Source organism: Elgaria multicarinata, chromosome 2, assembly GCF_023053635.1.
Source record: "Elgaria multicarinata webbii isolate HBS135686 ecotype San Diego chromosome 2, rElgMul1.1.pri, whole genome shotgun sequence".
Classification (NCBI taxonomy): domain Eukaryota; kingdom Metazoa; phylum Chordata; class Lepidosauria; order Squamata; family Anguidae; genus Elgaria; species Elgaria multicarinata.
The window spans coordinates 64,601,352-64,612,333 of NC_086172.1; positions in this window are offsets into that span (position 1 = coordinate 64,601,352).

Sequence of the window (10,982 nt, forward strand, 5' to 3'; positions counted from 1 at the left end):
TGATATTTTTATAGGTAACATCCTAAATACAAAATTAATTTTAGCTAATATCTTCATTTTTATCAAAGCTATTCTCCCAAACCAAGATAAATTTAATCTTTTATATTTTTCCAATTTCTCTAGTACCTCCTTCTTTAACCTCGTTAAATTTTCCCTTTCTAAATTCTCTAGATTTTTTGTAATTTTAATTCCCAAATATTTAATCTCGTTCTTAACTTTCAATTCCATTCCCTTAACTTCCCAATCCTTTTCTTCCCTCTTAGTATAGTTAAACAACATCATCTCTGATTTAGACCAATTTATTTTTAACCCTGTAATTTCCTCAAATTCCCTCAACTGATATTTAATTCTTTCTAATTTTCTTAATGGATTCTTAATGGTCAATAAAGTATCATCCGCAAACATGTTTAGCTTTATTTCCCTTACCTCTCCAATTCCTTCTAATTCTTTATCCTCCCTTAGTGCCTTCGCCAAAACTTCCATAACCATTACAAAAAGGACCGGCGAGAGCGGACATCCTTGTCTTGTTCCTCTGGCTAGTCGTATCTTTTCAGTAAGTCCGTCATTTACCACCACTACCGCCGTATTTTGGGAATATAGCTGTTCTATTACATTTTTAAATTTATTTCCAAATCCCAATTTATCTATAATACTCTTTAGTGCCTGCCAGCTCACACAATCAAAAGCTTTAAAAATATCTAATGCCATAATACCTGCCTTAATATTTGCTTTTTTTATTACATTTATTATATTTAAAACTCTACCCACTAGATTATGCATATGTCTTCCTACCACAAACCCACATTGATCTGCTCCTATATATTCTGCCAAGAATTTATTTAATCGTTTGGCCATAATAGATGTAAAAATTTTAGCATCCTGATTTATTAAAGAAATAGGTCTATAAGAATCGGGATTAGTCAAATCTTTATCTGGTTTTGGGATCAGAATTATCACTGAATGTTCCCATGATTCAGGTATCTTCTCTCCTGATAATATCCTATTATAAAGTTCCATTAATTTTGGAACTAGACAATCTTTGAAGACCTTATAATATTCTGGACCCAAACCATCTGCTCCTGGTGATTTACCCACTTTTAACTTATCAATAACCTCTTCAACTTCTCTTTGAGTTATTACTGACTCCATTAACTCCTTATATTCTGATTTTATTTCCTTCTTTATAAACCTTCCAATATACTCCTCCACCTTTTCTTGTTGAATTTCTTTACCCTTGTACAATTCCTGATAAAATTCCTGAAAAATTTTTATTTTAGCTTTCATTGCATGACAATAATTCCCTCGGCTATCTTTCAACGTTTCTATCCCATTCCTCCCTTTTTCTTTTTGTGTGAGCTTGGCAAGCAACCTCGAGTTCTTATCACTATTTTCAAAATATTCCCTTTTCATATACATTAAATTCTTTTGAATCTCTTCTATATTTAAATTTTCTAATTGTTTCTTCTTAGCTTGTATTTCCACTAATTTATATTTATCTTTACTTCGCCAATATCTTTCCTCCAAGTTTTTAATTTCTATCTCTAACTTTTCCTGTTCTGCACGTTGTTGTCTTTTTAAACTACATGTTTCTCTAATACAGATTCCTCTTGCTACAGCCTTCATGGTGTCCCAAATGACTGACCCAGCTGTTCCTCCTTTTTCATTAATTTCCCATGACTCCGACAGTTCCTTCCGGATTTTATCTACTATTTTATTGTATTTCAATATCTTTGTGTTCAACTTCCATCTATATGCCTCTTTATAATCTTTCTTAACTGTAAATTCTAAACTTAACAAGGCATGATCAGTTACTTTTATTACCCCCATTTCCATTTCTAGGAGTCATTATTATACACAGTTGTGGAAGAGAAATTTTCTCTCCTGAACGATTTCTTTAAGAGATAAACATTGCAATTTAAACACATCAGTTCAGATTTGATAAATTACTCTTGATTGGGTTCTTTGGTTATGAACTGGCTCACTTCCAATAAACTAGAAAAATCAGGCCATGGAAACTAAGTCAGAAAAGGATCCAGTGCAGACTTACACTGACATCTTGCAACCTGTGGTCTGAAGAAACCACACTCTGTAATGGGTACTTTTCCCCCTTTCATTCCTGACATGACTTTGTCTTAATTAAGCTTTAGCATTACATGTTAAAATCAGGGATTGAAAGCACTGATTAGTGTTGACAGTGGTTAGAATTCCTATGAAATGCTAAATTATGGGTTACAGCAAACAAGGTTCAGGGAGAGGGAATTTGTGTCTGAGAGGTGAGAAATATAAAGGAGGTACCTGCAGATTTCTTCAACTTCAGCCCATTCAAACCCTGAACCACTGACTATGTGACAAATTAGCAAAACAGTTTTTAAAAGTACTGTTAAAAAGCCATCACTTAATAGAAATAACCTTGGAATGTAAGAAGTTCCAGATGAGTTGGTTTCCACAAAGAAAGCTTAGCAATGGGGATGTAAATTGCTGTTACTACAAAAAGGACATTCCCATGCAATCTTGGAAATGGATGAGAAACTAGATTTGCAACTTTCACTGGAGGGCCATTTTGAAGAATGGGATAATGAGCCCAAAACAACGTGCTTCAAATGCCCAGAAATATTGTTCATCATGCCACTCTTGCCTCTGGTGTTGGTAAACTGGAAGAAGCTACATGGCACCACTCAGGGGGCTCAGTTTGGACCAAGAATACCCATTGTTGACACTGTTTGGGCCTGTTCAGACAACACAATAAGCCATGAGTAGGTCGCTAACCATTTTGCAGCGAATGGTTAGTGAGCATGTTTAAATTTTGGTTATGTAGCAACCATGGTTACAAATGGTTTGCAGGACACACTAAAACATGGTTCACACAACACACTGAGCCACAATGTTTAGCTCAAAACGTTTAACCATCATGGTTTAACATGTTGTCTGAACAGGGCCAATCTAGGATGTTGCATTTATTTATTTGAACGACTTATACACCGCTTGATATCATAAGATCTCTAAGCGTTTTACATAAGAAATACATAGAACACAATATAAAATAATAAATGCATTAAAAGCATTATAGAAACAGTAAAACTGAACACATCAGGGAAAGCCTGAGTAAACTGCTGTGTCTTCAGGAGGCATCTAAAGTTTGCCCCAGTTTCCGCTTCTTGACCACACATGAGATAAGAAATAAGAGCAGAAGTAATCACTTTATAAGGTGAGCTCTGGCTAATTAGTGCATTATAGGTGAAAATCAAGAGCCTGAATTGTTACTGGAAACCAAAAGAAAGCCAATGCAGACCCTGGAATGCTCCCAATAGCCCACTCCTTTCACAGCAGGAAGCTGACCTGTGTTCTACAGTAACTCAAATTTCTCAACAGGTATCAACTGTGACTCACACAGTGTACATTGCAGCAGTCCAACTTTGAGGTAGTGCTACAAACATAATTTTGGCGGGGATGGTCCTGTAGAAAACTTTAAGATTTCCTTATGGTTATGACAATCTAATGGCTGAAGTCAGATGATCCTCCAATTTAGTTAGAATAATTGTAAACAGTGCCTTTGCTCTGCTCTTCACTTCCCCTGCCCATCCCCCTTATCTGAGATGTTTAATTCATTACCTTCTGCTTTAATCAACCCACAATTTATTATTATGTCCAAACCAACAAACTACAGTTTGAATGAACCTTCCAAAACAGGAATGCCAACAATGGGCAGTATCCCATGGTCCTCCTACACAGAGAAGACCCACTTAAGTGAATGGGCCTAGTTTACATAGGACTACCATTGGATACTGCCCAATGATTTGATCCTGCACAGAACTATTCACAATTATTTGGATTGTCTGAATGGTGCTTATACCATCATTGTGAGTGATCCATAGTTTCATTCTGCCTTCTCCAACCTAGCGACCATCACGTTTTGAAGTTCCACTTCCATCACCCCTAACCAGCAGGGCCAATGACCAGGAATGCTAAGACACGTAGTCCAAAACATCTGGATGGCACCAAGTTGGAATCATAGAGTTAGAAGGGGCCATTTAGGTCATTGAGGCCAATCTCCTTCTCAGTGCAGGAATCTAGTTTAAAACATCCCTGAAAGATAGCTGTTCAGTTTCTGCTTGAATAACTCCAGCAGTGGGGAGTCCACCACTTCCATAGGCAGTTCTGACTTCCTGTAACTCCAAAGATGTCTTCTTCATAGAGTGAGGTCTACAGCAACCTGCAGTACTGTGGTAAATGCAGACCTACTTGTTTTAAACAATAACCAAGGATGTGTGATGACATAAAGACTATAACAGTAAAGATTCTTAGATGGTTTAGAAACATTTCTAGTTGAAAACAAAGTTCTCTACAAACACTCATTTAATCTCTGTACCTTGAATTTGTGACATTTTGATAATAGTTCAATAGCTATTTGTGAAATTCCTATTGTTAGTAATTATAAACCAATATTGGATAAGCAATTAGAAATGAATCTATGGGGCAGAAGTGAGACACATGCTTTTGAGGGGCTATTCTATGACTAATGACTATCTCAATTTCTGAGACAAAGAAACCTTCAGTAACATTTGAATCACAGTGCAGTCCTATACAAGTCAACTAAGAAGTAAGCCCCATTAAGTTCAATGCAGCTTACTCCCAGGTAATTGAGGATGACTATCTGCAGTGCAAATCTCTGTATGTCTGCTCAAAAGTAAACCACACTGTATCCCAGCTAGGTAAATGAATATAGGATTGCAGCCTTAGGGCCAAAATAGGGTTTACTTTAAAGACACAGATGCTTTAAAGCTGCATTTACTCTAGAGTAGGCACAGAGGGGCTTTAATCCATCCCTCTGCCACTATGGACCAAATCAAGACAGGCAACACACACTTCCAATTTCTATTGCAAAATAATAATCCATTTGCTTTATGGATTTACAAGTAATGTTGATTTTAGCTATTAGGGTTCAATCCTATGCATGTTTACACAGAAAAAAGTCCCACAACTCTCAGCATTCCTGAGCCATTCATACTGGCTATTGAATTCTGGCAGTTGTAGGACCCCCCCCCCCCTTTTAATCATATGTAGGATTGCTCCAGTTACTTAAACTTCTGTCATCAAAATACTTGAGGCTCCACTAAATATACAGGAAAATAATTTCCCACAAATATCCTCAAGCACAATCCACAATTTAGCTTCAGTTTTTTTCTGTCATGGTAATGGAGTTGCAGCCTGAGCCGGACCTCCCTGGATCTCCAGATTCTAGTAAAGTATACCCTTAAGCCCACCCGGCTGACTGTTTTGAAGAAAGCACTTTAGGAACTACTCTGGAAAATCTTTGAATATCCTGCCATAAATCAAACTGTAGATCTGATTTCTCATATCTCTTATGCCATGTTCATGTAGCAAAATATTCTGAATATCCAGTACCAGCTAGTTATACTGCTGAAAGGCCCTTACCCATATGTGTGTGTGTGTGTCAGATGATCCTACTGAAAACATCTGTGCTGTCTGAACATGTTGTTCAGACAGCACAATAACCAACAGTGGTTTAAATAGTCGATGGTTGGTTATTTAACCCACCGTGGTTTATCATGTTGTGTGCGGGAGTTTTTTAACCAACAATTGATTATTTAGCTGAAATAACCAATGCAAATAACCAACACTGTGCAAAGTTGGCAATTTGAACCACCGTTTGGTTATTGTGTTGTGTGGAGGGCACCGTTCATTATTTCCTCGGGCAGCATTGGTTATTTTGTCAGCCACAGAATGACAAGGCAAGAGTGGTCAAAATGGCAGCAGCTGCTCTAGTGCAGCCAGCAGGATACATTTTCAACAGCAGTTGCTGATGGGATACTTCTGGGAGTACTGAAAGGGGGAAGAGGGCGGAGGATGAGTGAGTCAACAGTGTGGACTATAGTCAGCTCAACTCTGATCCTAATCCACACTATGGTTGATTATCATGTTGTGTGGGGAGTACCCCCTAGATAAGCAACTGTTGAGTTGATTATTACCCCACCATTGACTGTTGTGTTGTCCGAACACACCCTAGGGATGCTTCCAATCAAGCCTTTTATTGTGACATCAGCCTGCTTTATTTTCGGGGGGATCCAAGACATCGTCATTTTCCAGTTGTAACTCTCCTGTGTTTTGTTTTCCTCCACTTTTTTTTTCTTCCCACCAAAAAATCTGTTAAGAAGAAAAAGATGGAGTAACTCCACAATGTCTTTTGACTGGTAGCACTAGAAACCATCTATTTGGAAGCACCTCAAAACAAAAATTGGACTGAAAATTGAACCATGTTTTATGCTAGCTGCTCATACTTAGCAAACCTATTCTAACTTAAAACTCCCTCAAACAATGTTTAGCAAGCATTATCCACTCTGGGGTCCTCAAAATATAAAGAAATAAAGACTGTGGTGTTTGTTTGTTGCATGTTTCAAAAAGTGGTCTGGGGGTTAGACACTGCAAGAAAGGTCAATTTCTTCAAGCCATCAAGGTTTACCAATGGGCTTACAAATCTCTCCAAAAATAGAGTCACTGCTGTAAGGCAGGCAAGGTTAAATTAGTTGACATCTTCCTGTGCTCCTCGGGGAAAGGATGCTTCAGCAAACTGTCAAGATTTAGAATCACAAATTGTGACAAGTGGTGCTTGAAATGTCTCTCTAAGCCAGATAGAATGAAGCTGCATGAAGGATTTGCACCTCCAATTAGCAGCTTCTTACCTTCAGTGACAACTTGAAATGCATTCCCAAGGTTACTCTTAAAAAGTTGTCATCTGGCAAGCCCTTATTCATTTAAGTCATCCCAAACTTTTCTCAAGTTTTTCTACAACTAAACACTGTGTTTTTCTTTAAGTCATCTTCAAAATCCTACCAGATCCAAGTTTAAATCAGTTTTCAAACATGATTTCCCCCACCCCAATGATTTTATATGTGCTCTCCCAAAGAGAAATCAAAAGTGAATGGGAACAAAAACAAATTGTATTGGGACTTCTTTAGAAGGAAGCTATATGTTCTTAGTTACAAATAAAAACCACCATCTCTCTGCACAGACAAGTGATATTATATAAAGTTCCTGGTTATAAATGGTAATAAATAAATTATTCCAATTTCAAGAAGATACTGTGTCAGTGAAAGCCTTCGAGAATAACTGTTCTCTTTGCTCCACCTACTGTTCAAAAGTGCGTGGAACATGTTTTCTAGCAGATCGATAGGACTGTGTCCTTTGAAGATGGCAACTAAAAGGAAGAAAGGTCACAGAATGTACACTGCCGAAAGAAAAGAGCAGCTGAAAAATTCAGGTGCCTGACCAAGTGGAAAGATGTCCAACTAACATCCAGGAATTCAACTCAAATGCTTAAATTGACAGTCCAATATGAACCTGGAAAATTTCCACTATAGGAGATCTGTTCATGCCGGGGCAGACAGTGAAATAGACAGAAACTCCTATCAATACACTGCAGTGAGGCACCTCTTTGCCCCTTAGTGCCATAGTTAGTGAAGTTTTAAAGCAGCAGGGAAATCTAGACTGGCATTTTTTCACACTATCTTCTGCTAATACTCAAGGCTAAAGCTAGACATTACCTGAAATATATGGCCACTGCCATTCCACATCTTTCAATAAAATCTTTCAAGAAAACAAATGACATGACTTCATTGTGTTCTGCAGTTATTGTCCTCCCCCTTTCTACACCACTTCATTGCCTGCTGCATAGGGGTGGAGGTGGCAAGGAAATCCTAAATGCAATGCAAACACATAATGCCACTGTTTCAGGTCAACTAGGTACTACAGGGAGATATGGGGGAGAGAAGTGGATCCATGACAGCCAAGCAACTTGATCAGTTATTTTTGGTAATGTTCAGTTTGGCCAATATAGAGGTTAGCATTCCAGCAGGAATCTTCCTCTCCCTCATATTTGCATAGTACTATGAAGAAGAGTTTGAAGTATTTCCCATACATTACCTCAGTAATCTTTACAACACTCTGTAAATCAGGCCAGTGTTACTATTTCCTTACTACAGATGAGGGACTGATGCTGAGAGACTGTGGCATGGTGTCACATCACTTTCTACTCACAACACCTGCCTTTAGCCACCATGCTATTAGACAATTTGTAATGCTTTCAATTTCATTTCCTAAACCTTATTCAGCAAAAATATTTGTTTCGGGTCTATTGGACTCCACGCCTTTTCAATAAAGGTTTGTCTAACTTGCATAACTGTTGGAGATGTAATTCATCTAATGCTTCTTTAACTCATATATTTTGGCAATGCCCAGTAGCTGTCCCCTTTTGGGAGGAGGTTATAATAAGGATGAACTTTGTACTGAAACGATCTATAATATGGAATAATGTATATCTCCTAAATTACCTACCAGCTTCTTGGAAGTTAACACATGGTCAGCGCAGATGGATCTCCAGAGCCCTTCACAGCCAAAAGACTTATATTATCACATTGGAAGGACAAATTCACACCTCCCATAATGCAATGCATCAAGGACCTAATAACATTATCAACTTTTGAACGAGTGTTAAATAGACGCAACTTGCAAGTGGATAAATATATGGATATTTGCTGTGCTTTTCTTGAAACCTTTGTAGAACTCTTTTTTCCCTCTTTTTTTTTGAACGGTTCATATGATGGAAATGATAATTCTATATACACAATGTATGGGGTTCCCCCCCCTCCCATTTCCACAATGTATTTGTTTTGTTTGTTGATATTCACACACAAAAAATTAAAAAATTAAATAAATTTTTTTTTCGTAAACCACCTTGTTACCATAACAAGAAGGGAAGTATATAAATATTTTATATAAATATGCTAACCCAGGGTGGAGCAAATCGGATTTCATGAAAATCTGTGAGAAGAGCAAATCCGATTTCATGAAAACACAGATTTAAACAGAATGCTGCTGCTGCGGTTTCCCCTCCTATCCCACTTTACTTGTTTAAAATTCAAATAAAACAAAAGCATTAAAATAAGAACATTAAAAGTACAACCCTATACATGTCTTCTTAGAAGTCAAGCCTTATTGAATTAAAGGGGTTGTACTCCCAGGTAAATGTGTATAAGATCGCAGCCTTAAACATCACCATGACAGTATAAAATTACATTTACTTGAATTTCCTAACAAATATGTCTACCCAGACTCATGTAGCCATTCATTTTCTTCTGGTCATGACAGTTTATAAAACACATTAAAATATTTTCACTATTTCCAGCAGTTACTTAAAATAATAAAATTAAGGTTGAAATCTTATGCAAAGTTACCTTAAAGCAAGTCCTATTGAAAACAATAGGCCTTACTTGTGAATATACATGCTTATAGCTGGGGTGTACACTAGAAACGTATGATGGATACGTTAAAGCACCTGGGCAAGAAATGGTTGAAGGCACTTCTTAAAGGTGAGAAAAGGGAAAGAAAAACAAATATCTGGAAAAAGTTATTTCCACACTGTGGAATACTCACATCAAAAACACTTTTTTAAAAAGGCACTAGGCTTACCACATGTGCTGGTTCTTTCCATATTATCTTAACACACCAGTGATCTATGAAGAATATGCCACTGGAATGCTAGTCATGTGCAAATGGGCCAGATCATGTAGTAAGTGCATTGAAATGTTACTGGGTTTGTGTGTGAAGCTTACCTGGGTGATGGCTTTCTATGCTGCTCATGTCTTCTATCCATCAGCCCTTATTTACACCCGTGCACTAGAATTAACTTTTGAAAAGCTTGTCCTGGTAACCAGTATTTTTTTCCTGGCAGACACTAATTTATCTTGTGTGTGTTTTTATTAATTGTACTTAATTGTACTTTTCCCCAAAGGAATAATATAAGTAAACCAAACAAAATGAAAACATAAATGCAAAAAAGATCAGAAAATGCAACGCTTAAATTATAACCAGAATGGCAAATTGTCTCCAATTAGAACAGATCTTTAAAGTAACAATCATACAAAAATCATAAAGAAATGTGCTACCTTCGAAAATATGTGTTGATGTGAGAAATGCTAAACTGAAGAATGCATAACAAATAAACATAAACCATCTATCAATAAATTGGTCTGGTTGTGTTTGTCCATCAAAAGCAGTTGTTTAATCCAAATATAAAGAATATTGAGATATTCAATACATGAAAGAACTCCCAGATGTGCATTTAACTAATGAAACCTTCATACTGGTCCCAAATTCCACCCTAAAGTCTCCAAGGCAGTATATATGCCTAAGTGCAACTAGGTTTGGCCCAACCACTCTCCTTGTCCCATCCTCAAATGTTTGATAATGTTGAGGCTAAGGATACAACTCCAGCTGGCTGGCAAATGCTGGAGCTGTAGGCCTGTTTTCTATCTAAACATGCATAGGATTATGACCTAAGCCTTCCTATATGACTCCAACCATCACCTTTGTTACTAGGTTTCTATGTTGTGGATAAATGGCCTTCAGGAATGGAATCCTGCAGTGTTGGATTACCTTGTCTGGTGTGTGTTTCTTGGCTAGATTATATCTACTTTATCTGTTTTTAGTAAATGACTAACAGCATAGTCCTAAGGATATCAACTCAGAACTAAGTCCCATTGATTTCAAAGGGACTTACTGCCAGGTAAGTATGTAGAAGACCGCAGCCTTAATCATAGCTTATTTCACCAATACCAACAATACCACTACAAATAAATTATTTAGTAATTTTCATTACTTCTATTAATGCAGAAACTAGGTACTTACAGCAACGGGGACAAAGTATAGAAACTTCTTCCATTGCATGCAAACAGTGAAACATACACCGTAATTCAGTAGCATACATTTGCTTTGCATGTGCACATCCAGAACTCTATCTACCCGTGTAAGTGTCCTACGAAGCAGTTATAGATTCTACAGGGGAGCTTTGTACTTAGTGTTGTCTTTGAGCCAGTTTACCTAACTCTGTGCTTTGTATGTGTGGGGGCGGTGTGTGTTTGTGTGTGCACACACTGGTGCTCTGACACATACATGGGATTTCTAAGACA